Source organism: Carex rostrata, chromosome 11 (genome assembly GCF_964058835.1).
Source record: "Carex rostrata chromosome 11, lpCarRost1.2, whole genome shotgun sequence".
Taxonomy (NCBI): Eukaryota; Viridiplantae; Streptophyta; class Magnoliopsida; order Poales; family Cyperaceae; genus Carex; species Carex rostrata.
The window spans coordinates 12,359,756-12,379,430 of NC_135928.1; the positions used below are offsets into that span (position 1 = coordinate 12,359,756).

General features: G+C 34.0%; 2 long non-coding RNA genes across 2 annotated transcripts; both read left to right on the plus strand.

Moving 5' to 3' along the window:
• The first annotated feature begins 988 nt into the window (after positions 1-988).
• On the plus strand, positions 989-1,751 carry LOC144562256 (uncharacterized). Its single transcript, XR_013514027.1, has 2 exons — positions 989-1,023; positions 1,133-1,751. It is a non-coding gene; the product is annotated as an uncharacterized LOC144562256 (long non-coding RNA).
• A 3,741-nt stretch (positions 1,752-5,492) lies between these two features.
• LOC144562257 (uncharacterized) lies at positions 5,493-6,239 on the plus strand. The gene is made up of 2 exons (XR_013514028.1): positions 5,493-5,523; positions 5,633-6,239. It is a non-coding gene; the product is annotated as an uncharacterized LOC144562257 (long non-coding RNA).
• The last annotated feature ends 13,436 nt before the right edge of the window (positions 6,240-19,675 follow it).

Sequence of the window (19,675 nt, forward strand, 5' to 3'; positions counted from 1 at the left end):
TTTGGATAGAGAAATTTATCCAAATAAGTCCAGAATTGTTGGATTAATATTTTTATATATATATATATTTATTGCATTAATATTTCATGTAAAAAGTACGATTAATAAGAATCAATTATGGTACTATTTCTACATTTCAAATGCAAAAACTGCCATCCCCTGCATATGTGCGTTTGCTAATGCGGTGATAAGCTTTTCTTCTAGATGAGGCAGATCATTTGCATCAGGTAGAAGCTTTATCTTGAAATATTTGGCGCATCATTATTTCTCCATGCTGTACTATCGATTTCTCTGATAATTAATCTGGAAAAGCAAATCACATCCTAATCGCTTGATCATCACTAATGAGCTCCGACCTAAAGTCTGCCCCATATTTTATGATTAAGAAAAGGATCTAAACTGTATTATTCAGAATTGGGCCATTTTTACAAGGTACATACGTAGATAGGAACCTCCTTTCCAACTACAAATATTTTGTTAATAATTATTATAAGCTCCTAGAATGATAACTAAAAAGCCCAAAAAGACTATTGTTCCAAGATTTTGAGAAATCTGCATTCGCTCCGATGAATTGTTCAATCAAACGCCCTTTAGATTAATTTGTTCTACTGGCCTAGAAATTAAGGCACTTGATGTAGATGGAGTAATAAATATCTATATATAGTTACTTTTTCTGCAATTTGTTTCTTATTGATTAATGTAACTTTAATTTCATAAAGAATGGATAATATCAACTTAAATTATCTTTACAATTACACATGATATTCCTTTCGGCTTTCGCTTTCGCATATCAATTGGTGGACAAAATTATTACCACCCTACATTAACAATAATTTTTTAAGCACGCGCGCAATATCAACCGAATGTGGGTCATACGCGGTAAGATTCGCCACCATTGTAGTTGATATTTATCTAAATTTTACTTATTATTGAAGCCATTTTAAAAGTGAGTACAATATATAATACCTTACATAATATCTAGACATTTAACAACTAGCTCCCCTAAGAAGGAACGAGGAAAAGGTGAGGTCCAATATATATAGTTTTGCTTCATTCCTTCTTAGCTAAGTCATCATTTCTTGATATAAATTTCAGCCCCCACTAACATCATTCTCCTTTAAATCATGACCAGGAAGCACATGAAGCTCAACACACATAGATTCCTGATTGTTGTACTTACTTCTACACTAATCCTCTTCTGGGGATTTATTGTGGAAGGAAGAGAACTGACCAACAAGGCCGATGACAATGGTCTCACAAGACAAACAAAGATTGGTGTCGGGGTGGATCCAACACTTACGCATTCCTATGGTGCAACAACTAGCAGTGCAGCTGTAAATGGTGATACCAACATCAATGGAAGTGCCGATCAGTTTGCAAATTCCGTTGGAGCATCCACTGATTCGCACCATCAAATAACCGTCGACCAGTACCATAGGATGTCAGGAAATCTGAGGCCACATCCTTAATTAAGTAGATCAGAAATGGCCCCATGTATGCTTGATGCAGCTTTGGTTTCAAATAAAACAGAAAGATCGCAAAGTAAATATATAAGGCTAGGCATGCGTTGTGTTCTTATATATAGTACCAGTTTGTGATAAAAATGTATCTGTATGTGCTATATTTGGTGTGATTACTTAGTGTTAATTTTCCAAAAGTATATCTTGGACAAATGATTTGGTAATGGTCATGTATTATATAGTTATGATAAAATAAAAGTCCAAGAATAGTTGCTTGCTTGTCTAGTTAAATATGTACATATTTCTGCAATTAATTTATGCGCTTCACTTGCTTCAAATATTACTGGTAGAGATTATTAGTTGTACACTACTTTTTGTCATGACCTTCGTCAACTTGCCTATTAAAGATTCTCCAGGAAGAGGAAAGAACAACCTTAAACCCAACCCTAGAATCTTTGTACATATATTAGTGCGAGCGTTTGTGTTATTTTTCTGTTTATTAATCAATTAAACTTGGATCAAGAGCAAGTACAAACTTTATTTAATAATTTCTTGATGGATACTCATGTTCTCCTACTTTAGATATAGCCGTATAGACTTATTAATACACATGCCTATAGTCTAATACAATCATTGAAAAATTGTACAAAGGGGTTGGGTTCATTGTGGTATTCATGACTTGTAGATGAATTAGCCACTGAAAGTGGTCGGTTGATATTTTCAAATATATATGTCTAGACATCAAGTATAACTATGGCTTTTGTAGCGTCTATATATATAGGTAGATCAAAAAAGATGCCTCACCTCCATCAGTCCAGAGACAAATGCCAACGCTTTGCTATGGTGGTGATGGACCTTACATCATAGTAGGAAATATCAGCCAATACCGATACGGATCGGTCGATACATATCGGTATCGGTCTACCCCGATTCGATCCTGAGCCGATCCTCACGTAGCAAATCATAAAGAAAAAGAAAAAAAAAAAACCCGATCCTGAGCCGATACCGATCCGATACTCCGATCCCATATCGGTATCGGCCGGGACTGATCCCGATCCCAATACTGATAATTCCTACTATGCCTTACATGTTTATGGAGTGATGCATGTTAATTTAATTCCTCTGAAATTATCTGAAAAGAATTGGATGTTAGAATAATAGAGCCCTTTATTAAAAAAAAATAGTTTAGTACTACTGTTGAGTTATTTATGTATTGAGTTAATTAGTTATTATCGTAAGGACCTATTTGTAATAGTACATTAATATGAAAGAGGGATCTATTTGTAATAGTACATTAATATGAAAGAGGGATCTATTTGTAATAGTACATTAATATGAAAGAGGGATCTCTTCATGAGAGAGAAACAACCCTAATTTACTCCCTAAAAACCACATGGTATCATAGCCGTAAAAGTTTTACTGCAGCGATTCTGATGATTTTCCTAGTGTAACTCTCAAATTTGCTTCTTCCTCTCCATTAATATGGCGTAACTTCTCTAGAATTTGCTCGAAGATGCCGGGGAGAACGCAGGATTTTTGTCAGGGTGGGGTAATAATCGGATGCAAATAGCTTATCGGGTTCAAACCCAATAGCTTATCGGGTACAATTCAACATAACAAAAAAAATACCAATCAATATAATAAAAATCCTAAATTACTTAAAAAAAAATCAACAATTCAACATTTATAGGGAATTTGAAATCAACAGTCAACATTTTGGTTCAATTTGGCAGCCTCTGCCTTTGAATTAAAAAAAAAATAAAAAAAATAAAAATATTTTGGTTCAACTAATTTGTTTCGCTCAGAGTTTATATAGGTTTTGTTCCGTCTATTAAAATTTCAAAATGAGCTACAGGGGGCAATTTGAATTCCAAGGAGGGGCAAAGGTCCGAAAAGCAGATTTTTAGTACTATTTTTGAAAATCCAGCGTGGGGCAGCTGACCCCCCCTGTGCTACAGTAGATCCGCCCCTGCCAAGATGCACAGTGATACCAGAAACAATACATGTGAAATGTATACTGGTGGCCAACAAAATAACCAAAAATGAATGTAGGCTAGAGTACTCTATGGTCTCAAGGCTTGTGTGACCCCACTAGTATATATTAGTTTACATGTCCTATTTGGTGCATAATTAATATTCTCTGAAATTGTCATGTTAACCAATGTGCTGAATTCGGAAGGTTGAAATTATATGCTCACTCAAGTGTGGTCAGTGCGTGCTGAGAGTCACACATGTCTATTGGGATTTGAACAAAACACCTAGTTTATTGCACAGTTGCTATAAAAGGTTATAATTTCAACCATTAGGAAGGTTTCTTTTATATTTAATTAATGTTCTTTCACAACTGACACAACCCACTTTTGTACTGAAGCATATAACAGTTTGTATCAGGCAATACCCCCAGAGTTCTGTTTAATAATACATAAACTAGCATCTTTAACGTTATCTTAACATATTTACTGTTTAATTCTGTTTACTATCTGATTAAGACTGAAACATAATAAATTAATACCTTGTTTACGAAACAAATGGAAAATAATTCAATTAAATTCATCAGCGGATGATGTTCACAATACAAGGTGATTAGGTCAGGTACTAGCCATTAATTTCTTCTAGAACACAGACTTGATTTGATTATTTTCCTTCACTCTTTTTACCCAGTAATAACATCCATTATAAACATAGGCTCTGAGCAATAATTCAGCAATGAGTTCGACGACTAACGATTGAACATCCATGGGACTATGGACAGGCACTATAAGTCTACAACCACTGATCCATTACCATTTACATATTGCGTAATTGATATCAATCTATCGATAATGATCAGTGTCTTGGCCATTAACTAGATATGTAATGGCCTAGTAAGTGCTTCTTGCTTTCTATTTTTCCACATTATTGTGCTCTAGAAGAGTTAAATTTTCCATTGTTTGTGATTTGTTATCAAAGGTGGATGTCAGAGAAATAATTAAATTATCTCTATAAAATTAATTAAAGCAACATATATTCTCTCATGCTTCATATATATATGTCCAGATGCAAATCATGCGCGCACTTACAAGATATAGCACATATACATGTTTAAATTTTATATTAAATATTACTTTGAAGTAAATATATATACATGTTGCTTTAATATTTCATGTGAAAATTAAGTACGATTAAGTACTCTTTCTACATTTCAAATCCCCTACATAGGTGCGTGTGTGTGAGGCACTTGCATAGACAGAATTTTGTCATTGAAAAAAGAACTTTCTTCTAGATGAGGCAGCACATTTGCATCAGGTAAAAGCTTTATATTGAATTATTTGGAGCATCGTTATTTCTCGATGCTGTACTATTGTTTGGTCCTATAATTAATCTGGAAAAGCAAATTACATCCTAATCGCATGCTAATGAGCTACGACCTACAGTCTGCCTCATATATATGATTAAGAAAACGGTCTAAACTGGGTTATTCAGAATTGGGTCATTTTTAAAAGGTACATACGTAGATAGGAACCACCTTTCCAACTATAAATATTTTGTTTATAATTGTTATAAGCTCCAGGAATGATAACTAAAAAGCCCAAAAAGACTATTGTTCCAAGATTTTGAGACATCTGCATTCCTTCTGATGAATTGTTCAATCAAACGCCCTTTAGATTAATTTGTTCTACTGGCCTAGAAATTAAGGCACTTGATGTAGATGGAGTAATAAATGTCTATAGTTACTTTTTCTGCAATTTGTTTCTTATTGATTAATGTAACTTTAATTTCATAAAGAATGGATAATATCAACTTAAATCATCTTTACAATTGCAAATGATATTCCTTTCAGCTTTTGCATATCAATTAGTGGACAACATTATTATCACCCTACATTAACAATAATTTTTTAAGCACGCGCGCAATATCAACCGAATGTGGGTCATATGCGGTAAGATTCACCACCATTGTAGGTGATATTTATCTAAATTTTACTTATTATTGAAGCCATTTTAAAAGTGAGTACTATATATAATACCTTACATAATATCTAGACATTTAACAACTAGCTCCCCTAAGAAGGAACGAGGAAAAGGTGAGGTCCAATATATATAGTTTTGCTTCATTCCTTCTTAGCTAAGTCATCATTTCTTGATATAAATTTCAGCCCCCACTAACATCATTCTCCTTTAAATCATGACCAGGAAGAATATGAAACTCAACACACATAGATTCCTGATTGTTGTACTTACTTCTACACTAATCCTCTTCTGGGGATTTCTTGTGGAAGGAAGAGACCTGACCAACAAAGCCGATGGCAATGGTCTCATAAGCAAAACAATGAAGATTGGTATCGGGGTGAATCCAACACTGACGCATTCCTATGCTGCAACAACTAGCAGTGCAGATGCAGATGGTGATACCAACATCAATGGAAGTTCCGATCAGTTTGCAAATTCCGTTGGAGCATCCACTGATTCGCACCATCAAATTACCGTCGACCAGTACCATAGGATGTCAGGAAATCAGACGCCACATCCCTAATTAAGTAGATCAGAAATGGCCCCATGTACTTGATGTAGCTTTGGCTTCAAATTAAACAGAAAGATTGCAAAAATAAATATATAAGGCTAGGCATGTGTTGTGTTCTTATAGTACCAGTTGTGATAAAAATGCATCTGTATGTGCTATAATCGGTGTGATTACTTAGTGTTCATGTGCCAAAAGTATATCCTGGGCAAATGATTTGGTAATGGTCATGTATTATATAGTTATGATAAAATAAAAGTCCAAGAATAGTTGCTTGCTTGTCTAGTTAAATATGTACATATTTCTGCAATTAATTTATGCGCTTCACTTGCTTCAAATATTACTGGTAGAGATTATTAGTTGTATACACTACTTTTTGTCATGACCTTCGTCAACTTACCTATAGCTATTAAAGATTCTCCAGGAACAGGAAAGAACAACCTTAAACCTAACCCTAGCATTCTTTGTACGTATATTAGTGCGAGCGTTTCTGTTACTTTTCTGTTTATTAATCAATTAAACTTGGATCAAGAGCAAGTACAAACTTTATTTAATAATTTCTTGATGGATACTCATGTTCTCCTACTTTAGATATAGCCGTATAGACTTATTAATACACATGCCTATAGTCTAATACAATCATTGAAAAATTGTACAAAGGGGTTGGGTTCATTGTGGTATTCATGACTTGTAGATGAATTAGCCACTGAAAGTGGTCGGTTGATATTTTCAAATATGTCTAGACATCAAGTATAACTATGGTTTTTGTAGCGTCTATATATATAGAGGTAGATCAAAAAAGATGTCTCGCCTCCATCAGTCCATAGCCAAATGCCAACGCTTTGTCAGGTTCAATAAAATTGGACTACTATATATATCTACATTTATAATGGTAAGCAATATTCACAGCTTTGCGACTGCAGTTAATTTATCGATCGAAGTTGGAGATTGGAACTCTTGTACTTAGGCTTCATGCAAGCTCCAATTATTAGCGTTCTTATAAGATTTTCTTTAATTCTAAATAAATAAAGAATAAAAATATTAGAGTCTGACAATTATGATATTGGTGTTATTTCAACCGTAGTGATGTTGACTTCAAAATTCATCAAATAGGTTTCAAACAACGAATCCAAACCGATCTACATTACGAGTGATGCATTACATGCAAAATTTATTGAATTCATATGGTATGAAGTCAAGTGGCCAAAAAAGAAAGTTTTTTTATATAAAGTGGGTAAAAGCCCACCCGTTTCCATTGAAATTAATAGAATTCATGCTGTTACAAGCTCCAAAACTGGAGAAAGTAACAACTTACAAAAAGCATCATAACAATGCAGAACAACATACCAGCACAAACAAATCAATCATGAAAAAAAAAGTTCACAGAGCAACAAAAAGCAAAGTAAAATACAACATCACATAGCTAATCCAAAAACCACAAATAAGTTCATTCCAGAGCCAGTATAGTAGCTCGATACCAAGCATTCCATCTTCCTGTATTACCTCCTCTTCCTTTTGCCTGATTTCTTCCTCTGCCCTTGTAGTTCTCAAACCTGTCCCTAGAATAATCAAAGCCTGATAAGGCATATAGGAACAACATCAATTGGCATAATTAGAGGTAGAGAAGATAATAGACCATTATTAAGAGTAGTACAGTTAATGAGATAATCTTAGAACCTACTGTCTGCAAAGAATGGAATATTAGTTTTTTGAAACATAATTAATTTATTTCTAATCATAATGTCCATAAACCACCCCTCTAACAAGTTCAATTAAAAGGGGTTATTTTAGAGGAATAGGAGCCTCTATAAACCAAATGCCTGACATAGTACATAGAACTAGAAAAAATAAAATTATTATGAACTGCAATTTAAGACCAAATATGACAACCAAAGGTGCATGAAACAAATAGGTGATCTACTATTTCAAAAGCACCACAAAAAAGACAATAGATATCTCCAGTTCAACCTCTTTTACAAAGATTATTTTTTGTAAGAATATTATTTCTTTTCAATAGCCATAGAAAAACCTTTATCCTAAGAGGCAATTTTGATGGATCAGTTGTATAATATTGGAGCAGAGTGTGAAGATTATTCCACTTAGTCAACAGCACACCTGTCAATTGTCTTGTAAATTGAATAGTAAGAATTCCATTAGAGAAAGTCTCTATTACTAAAAGATTAGGATCTCTTGTTATAGAAAATAAATAAGGATAAGAAAAGAAAGTATTTAAATTAATTTTAATACATTTATTTTTTCATCATTTTTTTTACCACTTGACTTGATACAAAATGAATTAGAAAATGCATAAATTTTGCATATAAATACATCACTAGTAAGGTAGATTGGTTCAGTTTGGATTCATCGTTTGAAGCCTATTTGATGAATTTTAGAGTCAGAGTCACTACGGTTGAAATAACACGGATGTCATAGTAGCCAGAATCAATTATCATTAATTAGTATTTGCGGATGAAAACTTTTTAATTATCATTTTGTTGATGGTATAATAAAGTTTTGTATTTAAATCTAAAAAAAGTACAATCTTAGGTTATTTCAAGGGCTTGATACTCGAAAGGAATATAATATAACACACACACACACATACACACACACACACATCAATAAAGCTATGTTGGATCCGTGCTGGTGCGAGTTAAATATATTCAATTTGAACTCGAACTAATAAAAGAAATCTACAAATCAAGCAAGTGGATCCTTCAAAACATAATATACAATTCTAGGCCGAAAGTAATGGGCTTTAAAGTAGGAAAAATCAGAATTAGAGATCTGAGAAAATTTTCTGTCATATTTTAATATCTAAGTAGGGCATTAGAAATTTAAAATTGTACGCACCTGAGTGCTTTCTGGAATTAAATCAGCGTTCTATAATCTATTGTGGGTCAAATCTTAAAGAATCTCTTCCAGACGCAAGCAATGCTAGCATCATTTGTGAACACTAACAATGATAATCAAAATGTGATGATGAGAACTCATTCAAATACCTTATTCTACTTTTTTCATGCTTGTATATTAAAAAAGCAGCACACTACTGGGCCTCATTGGAATTCAAAACATTATCTTTGGATTCTATTTACTGGTACTGGTACCTATAAAAAAGTGTAGATTTTGTGTGGCAAGCCACTGATTAAAACACCTCTGGGAAATGATGTACATGTCGGTCACCGGGTTCCCACACAAGTAGAACTGCGGTATTCGCCACAGAGGATCCAAAACTCAATCCGTATAATTACATTAATCTAGATTCTAGACCAATGAAAAATTTAAAGGTTCTTTAGTTCTTTTATGTTGGACTTTGTAAAGCAGATTCCCACCCTGAAAAGCAAAAGGGACTATATATATTTAATAGTTTCTATTATACAAACCGCATTTTTAAGAACATGTAATGAATGAGATCCTGAAATCAAGGATGCATGGTAGGGAAAAAGATTAATTAATTTTATATATAATCTTATTCCATCAAATTCATAGGATATAGGGCTTTGGGTTTCAACTGGGCATCAATGGTAATTTGTTATACTATCACCCTCTAAAAAAATAATAATAAAATAAAAAAAACAAACAAACGTGGCAGTTCCAATATTCAAAGGTAATGGGAATGACAATGAATATTTTGAAAATTTTGATATATATTTAATTTCTAAATCAGTTATAAAATTTCAAATAATATAAAAATTTATACAAAAAAGGGAACGAGCTAGGAATAACTTAATAATTAAAGCATGTCATCTATTCAAATTAAAAACCTTTGTCGTATAGGTGATGCTATAAATTAAATTTCGTCGATTCTCCATTTCATCGAAAGAAAATCAAAATTTTCAACAGAAATTTAGCTTCATAAATAAAAATAGAAAGGGTAAGGCTGCGGTGCTATGGGTTGCATAGAGGGCTACAGTGCTACGGCTTAATATTTGAGTTTTCAAAATCCTAACGGTCGATCTGAACCGTTCATCTTGTTCTACATATTAATATGTGTTTGGAGACCGAATTTTACATTTTTTGGAAATTGTTTACTATTTTTTTAGATAGGTAGAAAATCAGTTGATCTAAAAAATTCTGCACCGTTCAGATATTTGATTTTCTACCTATTTAAAAAAAATAGTAAAAAATTTCCAAAAACTATAAAATTTGGTCTCCAAAAACATATTAATATGGAGAACAAGTTGAACGGTTAGGATCAACCGTTAGAATTTTGAAAACTCGAATATTGAGCCGTAGCACCGTAGCCCTCTATGCAACCCATAGCACCGCAGCCTTACCCAAATAGAAAATAGGCAGAAAAAAAATAATGGGCCGGAATGACTTTGCTCACTTAATAAGTCCAAGTTTTTATTTGAACCAGAATAAGCTTTTCGTGATAGGCCTAGCTAGAATTAGAGAAACTACGATCTCATCTTTTGATAACAGGTTGGGCCAGCTTCTATAAAAATGTGCTGACAAACAGCTCATTAAAGAAAAGGAAAGGAATGGAAGAGAAAGAGAACAGACAACGATTTCATCTCCTCTATACGTCAAATTAGAGATGACAAAATTTTTTTTAAAAATATGTACATTTTTCACCTCCGTTCTCCTTCTCTCCTGCTCGCGTTCACCTCTGAAATTAACTGTTATAGAGCAAGTAAATGAACCTGATTAGTTCTGGTCAAGATTCAGTTTCCTTCTGCCCTCTTCCCTTCCCCTCGCGTACCTCATCCTGAAGCATAGCCTAAAACGCTGCATTGATCCAAGAAGATGGAGTACTAATCCAATCAGACCGAAACAAATCGCAAGTCCCTGTTTTAGAAGTAATGTGTTGTGAAAATTTTGAAATCAGGGGCGGTCCAATATCAGATCAAAACCACCCAATCAGCATTAAGATTCACACGGGAAGTTTTATAATTCGTGCGAGTGAGCACAAATTTTGATGCAGATCAAACGGCTTCCACCTAACATCAGCTCGCCACAGTCCGAATATTTTTTTTTATGAGACAGTCCGAAAATGTTAACCACCGCAAATAGAATCATATATAATCAATAGTTGTCAAATTTTTCTCTTTTCCCACAATATATAATCATTTTCAGTACGTGGTTCGGAATAAATTGTTAATTTCACGATAGATTGTAAACTATATGCCCAATAGTAGAACCCACCATGTCTTACAATACCCCCCACTCCTATAACTATCCGCTCTGAAGCCAGAAATGAATGTCAAGTGTTGTATCATTAATAAATGTATACACCGATTTCTGCATATTGGAGAAGAACCTTCTGTTTCTTTCACGTCATATAGCCCACGCGCCAGCTGTATAAACGTTTCTCTGCAACCTAGCTCTTTTTGATAAAATTGGTTGGGCCAAATTCTAGTTTCCTTGAATATTATCCCCACTGTGATAATCATAAAAGTATCGACCGATACCGATCTGATACCTTGCTGATTAACGCTGATTTTGTGTTTTTCATCCAATTTCTGCCATTCTGGTCCGATTCTGGTCATTATTCGGCTGAAAATTTGAACCCTTGATTGATTAAATAGAGTATCAACTATGCACGTGCTGTAAACTCATCACATTCATTGATTAAATAGAGTGTCAACTATGCACATGCTGCCATATATAATGCATGCAACATTGATTAAAGAAATGGTTCAAGAAGTAATGATGGCAGCAGTGATCCAGGAGATGCCGTCCCTAGTACATATGCAGAAAGTCAAAATGAAGATTATGAACCTGATAATCAGCACAGAGAACAACCATGGGGCCCTACCTCAGGAATTGAACTAAGGGAAACGCGATTTAAAAATATTAATGAACTAACAAAACGTCAAAATGTTAGTTCTTATGATGAAATGTCGAGTACATCAGGGTTTAATGAGGGGTATAATCAGCTACCATATGCATATGGATATGAAGATGTTAACAATCATTCATTTGGGTCTACAATGTCTTCTTTTCTTTTTTTGTTCCGGATAACAATATCCCCATTTTTATCATAATATAGACGACGTTGAAGTGATCCAGCCAGCACGACATAGTTTCTGGCAGTAAAAGAGTGTCTTTATAGTTTTAATGCTTGTATTATATTGTATTAGTGGATTATTTAATTGTAATCATTTATCTAAACACAAATTATTGATAAATTATTTTTTTATCAATTTTTTTCTATTTTTTTAGTGTAAAACAAGCTTCTGGCAAAAAAGTTTGATTTTTCGAGCTGAATCGGTCGATCCACCGATCCCGATTCCAATTATGATATTTCCTTCTATGGTGATAATGAATGTTGTAATGCACGAATAAGCCCTGACAGAACCTCCTTGCATATGAACAGTTCCACATCTCTAGTCTCCATTGAGATAGAGTCACAAAATTGACATCCCTGTTGGATTGAGCAGCCCCGGCTGAGGAGAATCTCTTGAGGTAGGATTTTGTTGTCCCGAATAAGCTAGATGAAGATCCAGACCGTCGTTGGGACATGCATTCCCCAGAGGAATCCCCTTTTGATGGATGAACTTGTAAGTCGAGGCGCATGTAAACAGAGAGGATGTTGACCAATGCCAGGACAAGCCAGTCCCTGTCTCAACTAAACAAGAGTATAGTGGCAGTAGTGTTGACAGAACCTTCAGAAAGAATGAGTCTTCAGTGTAAGCCACTACTTGGGAGGCCGCAGATATTCCGTGAAGCCTGTTTAGCGTGGAAGCCCACAGTCCAGCTGGTTGTAAATATGGAATATTGACCCAAATCTCGATACTATTTTACATACTCTGACATATCAATTGTTAGTTAATTTGGACCGAATTTGATCGAGTACCACTAGTCATCCATTTCGGTTGCATCGCCCGTACTTCCTGTTTATTACCTCCCTCACCCCACCGCTCATCCATTTCACGCTGTCATGTTACCTCCCTCACCCATTTCGGTTACAAACATTCACCCGACACCAACAGTACCCAAAAGCATTTTAAATTATATACCTTGCATTACTTAATATTTACTCCAAAATCAAATCCAGCAACCTTAATCCTGGCATTGCAATTACCATGGTTCCGAAAATCGGCCGATTCCGAGTCAACTCGGAATCGGACGGGACCGGGCCGAGTTTTACCCGAGTCTCGCGCGTATGCGAGTTTTTCAGTAAAACTCGGATGAACAGTGCTTGACTCGGCCGAGTTATCCGATTTTTGGTCCGAGTCAACCGAGTTTTAATCCGAGTTGAGCCGATTCTCTTCTACCTGGACCGATTCTCACCTACTTGATTCTTGGTGAATTTGGTTCTAAATTTCTCCGATTTTTTCTGATTTTCAAATGGTTTTCTGATGAAGAAGAAAGGGTCTTCAATCGCAAATGGGCATGGTGCATGTACACCGCTAGGATGAACCATGGGACCCCTTTAACAGATGTGAGAAGCTAAGAAGTACACAGGCGTTGATTGGCTTATTAGGGTGGGCTCCATTTGTCGGATTAAATGGGAGAGATGAAAACAGTGTTGTGCTTCACCTTGCATGGTCGCGGTTCGCAGAGAAACATGAGTCTGTTTGATGGGCCACAGCTGTTAAAAATGTGAACCGCTCTCAGCCCTCTCTTTTTCCTTTCCTTTTCTCTGCCAGCTGCTTCGATCTAATTCAAACTTTTTTCTCCTTTTGTCCTCTCCATTTCATTGGTTAATGGTTACGTCCATTTATTCATTGTTTTCTGATTTTTTTTTAACTATTTCCTTTTTCTTTGTTGGTTTCTTTTATTTTCTATATACTCTCTATTTTCTTTTTTTTTAGGGGTGAACAAATGACCTTAGCAATACTTTGTACAAATTATTTTTTTCACAATTTTTTTCCTATTTTTTAATACAATTTTTTTTTTTTTTTTTAAGAAATTTCAATGTGGGTTAAACCTTTTGATAATGATGTCTATAATCTTTCTTCATTATTTCTTGTTTCACAAAAAATGAAATTTGATATATTTTGATCATCATTCCAAAAAATCATGTTAGATTAGTACGTATTGCTTCAAGATTCGTGCATATCAAGTTTATGTGAATCTTAACAAGAATCTGACAGCTCTGACCCGTTGCCATTGTTCTTCACGGTGTTAAAAAGCATGCAAATTATTTTTATCAATTTTTTTCTACTTTTTGGCTACAAAACAAGGTTCTGCGAAAAAAACCCGAGTTACCAATCCGATTCTTCCGATTCCGGCCGATTCATCCGATTCCAATTCCATGGTCAAAAATCCGATTCCGATTCCGATTCCGAGTTTCGGAACCATGGCAATAACTAATTGGATCTGTCTGATCCACCCTTAGATTGTACTTGTCTGTACCTAGTATGTAACTTTTAATTTTAAAACGGAATAGAACCTTTAGTATATGGAACTTTCTTCTAGTTATTATGGATCTACACACACAAACTTAATTTTGGAATAATGCATATTAATTACAGGATATATGAAGTTACAAATTGTGATAATATTCTCATTTCTGAAGTCTTTTCATGACTTCAACAAATTAAATATAGTAATATTTTGTGTTTTGTACAAGAACTTCTTGTTAAAGCGTCTTTCGATCACCCTCTGGTTACACATGTAATAATACCAATACCACCAAACAGATAGCTCTGCTGAGATAAACCGGCCTTACACAAATATTTATGCCTGCAACTTGCAAACTACTGGTACATATGTGTACAAACAAATTATAGAAGAAGAAAAAAATACAAAAATAAATTTGACCAACATATATATCTTTTGTGTGTCCAGGCGCGCTATCGTGTTCACGTCATTGCGTGTGCGCATGTGTGTGGGTGTGTAATTATCTATATATGTGGGGATTCTATGCCTGTGAAAATTACTAGTGCATTATTTTTTTTTATTTATACAGGCTCATATGAGTGTATGCTCGCACAGACCATCACTCCCTCGCACATCCATGCACCCACACACCCGTGCACACAGACATCATTGGATCAGTTCATAGGAAATATATATTACCTAATTTGCATGCATTCTTGTACCTCATTTCTATTATTTTCCTGAACTAAATTATATTTATATACATTATCCTGATGTTAATTTTGGTGACAACATTATGATCGCCCACTAAATATGTTAGATGTTGCATATAGCACTTTGATTTCTAAAAGGAAAAATGTATTCAGTGACACTAGCAATTATTTAATTTTATGAGAACAGGATTCCACAACTTGTACGAACAAACTAAAGCAACGAATTGACGTTATTGCCCGACTCCGCAAAGGAATAAGGATCCGAATTATGTCTTTATATATGCATCCTCGGCCTCAATTGGTGTACCAGTAAATTATATGAAGATTACCATTGGTAAGCTTTGTTAGCCTGCACTAATTAACTCAATTGTATATTACTTATTAATTCATTATGAAAGATCCATGTAAACTACCATTATTATTCCAACCACAGCATTGGCTAGCTCATGCACGTTTACTGGTACATATTGTTAACCAACCTGATAGTTAATTCATATCAACTGGTATTGTTCTTCTTCTGAGAAGAGTTTAACTGCATAATATCTTCCTAACTAGTATTTCTTAATTTCAACTTTGGTCTATATATATTTTGATATAACTTAATCATACAGGAGCTAGCTAGCAATAATGAAGATTCCACTCACCTTCCTTGTTGTACTTTTGGCCGTGATGGACTTCTCATCACCTTTAGTGCAAGGCAAAAAGCTTGATGGACGCAATTCACTGGTTGTCACTCTTCGCGGAATCAAGGCTGTAACAAGGACCACAGTCCATGGTACCACAACCTCCCAGACTGATGAGAAGATTGAAAACAAAGAAAATTCTGCCCTAAAAAGCCTCACTAGTCAAATCAATGATGTTGCACCTCTTCACGGTACTCAAGCATCTGGGTTTACTAGCACTCCAACAGACATAGAACCTGGGTATAATGGTATCGATTCTAATAACCGTCACTTTAATCCCTGCAGTGCATTGAACTACAAACATTGCCAAAACTTGCTATAGTTACTACTTGTATAGGATCTGTGTGACAGACCTAGCTTGGACTAAAGAATGCATAAGCAGCCCCTGATATTGTAATATGTGTGGCTAAAACTATGAAATAATTTCCAAGCTGTTATTACGTGTGTTATCTATATCTACAAAGGACTCGCAGTTTATGTGTGCTTTTAATAAATAATGTAATTATTGACTTAGTCTATATATCATATATGTGCGCATTTGACTGATAAATAGTTAGATACAACTGCATATGTATTTAATTGCTATACAATTCTATTATATATGTTTTGTATTGATGTAAGCAAATTGTTACTTTGCCATCTTAAAAAATTACCATGATATCCATGGTAATTAGAAGAGTGATGTCAGCAAGTATATATTTTGAAATATAGTTTGATAAAAGAAAAGTTAGCTGGGTCCAAAATTTTAGAACATTTTGATAACTTCAGGATAGTTCTCTTAATTGCGAGAAGGATAACAAAAAATAAATAATATCAGTAAGTGTATACTTGAAAACCAAACAGAATCAAGAATCTCAAGAATTTAGCCTTTCCAACTGCTATCCAAAAATGAGAATCTTCAATATAAAATGGTCTGTTCTACAAATAGGACTAATTAACGAACTAACAACAGCCACTTTGATCAGGAGAAAACTAGAGAATTTGCTTATGAGGAACATCGGAGAAAATTATCATCAACACTTATGCCATTCAAAATGATATACAAAAATGGCAACAGTATATTTCAATGCTCTACATTTCTCTGAACAAGCAGGGGATCCTTGTTTTGCCATTGTGGGCATTGGTACTGTGAATACTTTGAGATTATTTTAAGAAGCAAAACAATAGAAAATCTCTTTCCTGGATTCCTTACTACGTACTAATTACTAAACATATAAATTTTCAAATTATATCTGTGCTGATCATTTCTTCCAATGAATTAAATAACTCATGCTCATTTCCTTATTTCACATACAGGTTTGTCCTTGCTTTGTATACATTCATAAAATTACCAGAAGAAAGCAGTGCAATTAAGACCCACATTATATGATGACTTGTGAGTTTTGTCTTCTTGTTTCTGTAAACGATCATATATAACATGATAGGAGAAATCCAATATGCATCTCATATATTCTTATATCTTTGTATGTTCTAGAATGATATAGAATAATACATATACTTGTATCTTTTCCAATCTATATATGAAGTCGAATATGCTAATCATACAGAACTGCTAAATCTGCACATGCTAATTAGTTTGTAGATCAAATAATCTTACCTTAAATATTTTTCCAATGGTTCAAATTTATAAAACTGCCAATAATATATTTAACTCACAACTAGTAATAATTTGAGTGATAACCACTCTTTCTACAAACATATTGACTAACTATCTGATCACATTCAATTGACAAATAGACTTATCTTACAATTATAATTCTTATCAGTTAGAAGAATATTAGAAATTAAGTAGAAACTAATTATGTTGGATCGAATCAATGATTGACATCAATTAGTTAGGGTTAGCTTGCAAGCGAATCCTAGCTACTTGAGATTGGGTAAGCTTTGGCACCTAGGGCGCATCAAAAAATACATTTGTTCAACAAATATATTGTTAATGAGGTTACCCTTTATAATCAGAGATTAGTGATGAAGGAACTAGCCAAGACGATTTATAGATGTTACACATCCCCACAATAGCAAATAATGGTTATTTGTGTTGATGGAGGATTTAATCAAATCAGGTCAGCATCATCCATTTCTTGATGGCTATGTGGCATTGAATTTAGAGGGTGTACCCATGCATGTTATTGCTCCTGTTTTCTTAAAATCTATCTCTATATCTTGGAGAACTAATTGAACAAAAGTTTTTGAAAAAAAATGATTTACGATCTGAGTCAACCAATTGTTATCAAATCATCACATTCAGATTCCACAAACAACATACTAATCCCCATTCTTATTCTGAGTTTCAGAACCTTGGACAAGTGTAATCCCTACATCTTGCCAGTGTGAGCTGTGGAATTCTGCATCATCATCTTATGCACTTAATTTCACTTAAACTGTGTCAATGGAGTAAAATTAGTGACATGTAATCTGTCTACCAGTCTGAACACAACAGAACTACAACTATATAAGAGATTCAATGTTCAAGACAGTTCTATTCAAATGGAAATATTAACTCCAACTAAGTGCTGTTATAATTCAGATATAAAAGTAATTAAAGATAGAAGAAAATAGCAAGGAAAGGGCAGATTAGCTATTGTATATCTTGTAGACACAACAGGAATGTCATGAGTAGTTTATTGGCGATATATTTATTTTCTTTCTCATATATGTTTTGTACTATCCAATTATCATAGTCTATATCTGCTAGGGTACAAAAATATTAATGACGTCCAAATCTCTTCCTTCTACTAAACCAAATTTGGTCTTCATCTCAGAACTCTTGTAGAAAACATTTATATGCATGATTTTGTTATGTTCCTTTTTTTTTCCTCTGCAGTAGAATATTGACAATTAAATTACTTTGGGTATTTGCAAATATATACGATATTCCGTTCACATATATATTGGCAGACAGAATTATTACCACCACAACATTTATTAATTTTATCCAACTAGTGGGCCATACCAAATTGCGTCAGATGACATGAAAAGTTCGATTCATAAAAATTTTATTTGATATTTTATCTTAAATTTAGTATATCATAATACAGAGGTCTCAAAGATGGTATTGCAAATACAGTCAGTTCATAAATAGATAAAACACATACACAGGAATGGAAGGAATAATTAAAAGGTAAAATCTCGAGTACTCCTTTGCTTTTTAATTCAGTACAGAACTTTGGATACCTCACCAATACTCCTTGCGAGTTGCGACTTTGCTTTGAATTTGAGGTTATCGTCCTTTCAGAAGCTCTTGTTGAGATAGAGAGCTAAGAAAACAAATTAATAAGATGGTGAAAATTATCTTAACACACTGAAATAGCGATTTTTGTTTGTTTCTAAAACCACAACCATTAGTGGAAACATGAATGATCTTTTTGAGATTGGTGGAAACATGAATGATCAAATCGATAAAAGCAAAAGCAAAAGTGCCAGTCATCCCTTCAGTGCATCAACTGCCACAGATTCACATAATCAGGCCGGCATTGTCAATTTAGCAGCTTCATAGGATCGAGGTAAGGATGTCTCATCCCTAGATAGGCCAGCCAAAGACATATATATGAAAGCTTCTAGAAATTTCGGTTTAAAATGGAATATAATTTCTAATTGTAATTACATTACCCAATTCACAAAATTTACAATGAATTTTATTGTCTCGGTATAAGTAAATAAATTGATATAATATCTAATGAATCCCATTTTTCTATAATTAAGCAACTCTACTATTTTTTGTATAAATATAACCGATATTGATAAATGAATCTTGAATTTTTCAGATTCTTTTTTTTCTGGTGGATTTTCTCTATGTTTACAGTCAAAATATATTTAGTGAAGATATGGCCAAATGTTTGTCATGTGATATGAAATAAATAATAACTAACAACAGAATAAAAATTGGCTTTTAAATTTCGTATTTTCATATACATTTTTCCCAGGATGTGCGGGTCTAGGCAACTGTTTCAATATTTCTCAGAGATACACACAATTGTATTTCGAGCTACATAAACTTTTTTATTTCACTGATATGCAACAGTTCTTACATGACGAGATTTTCAATCTA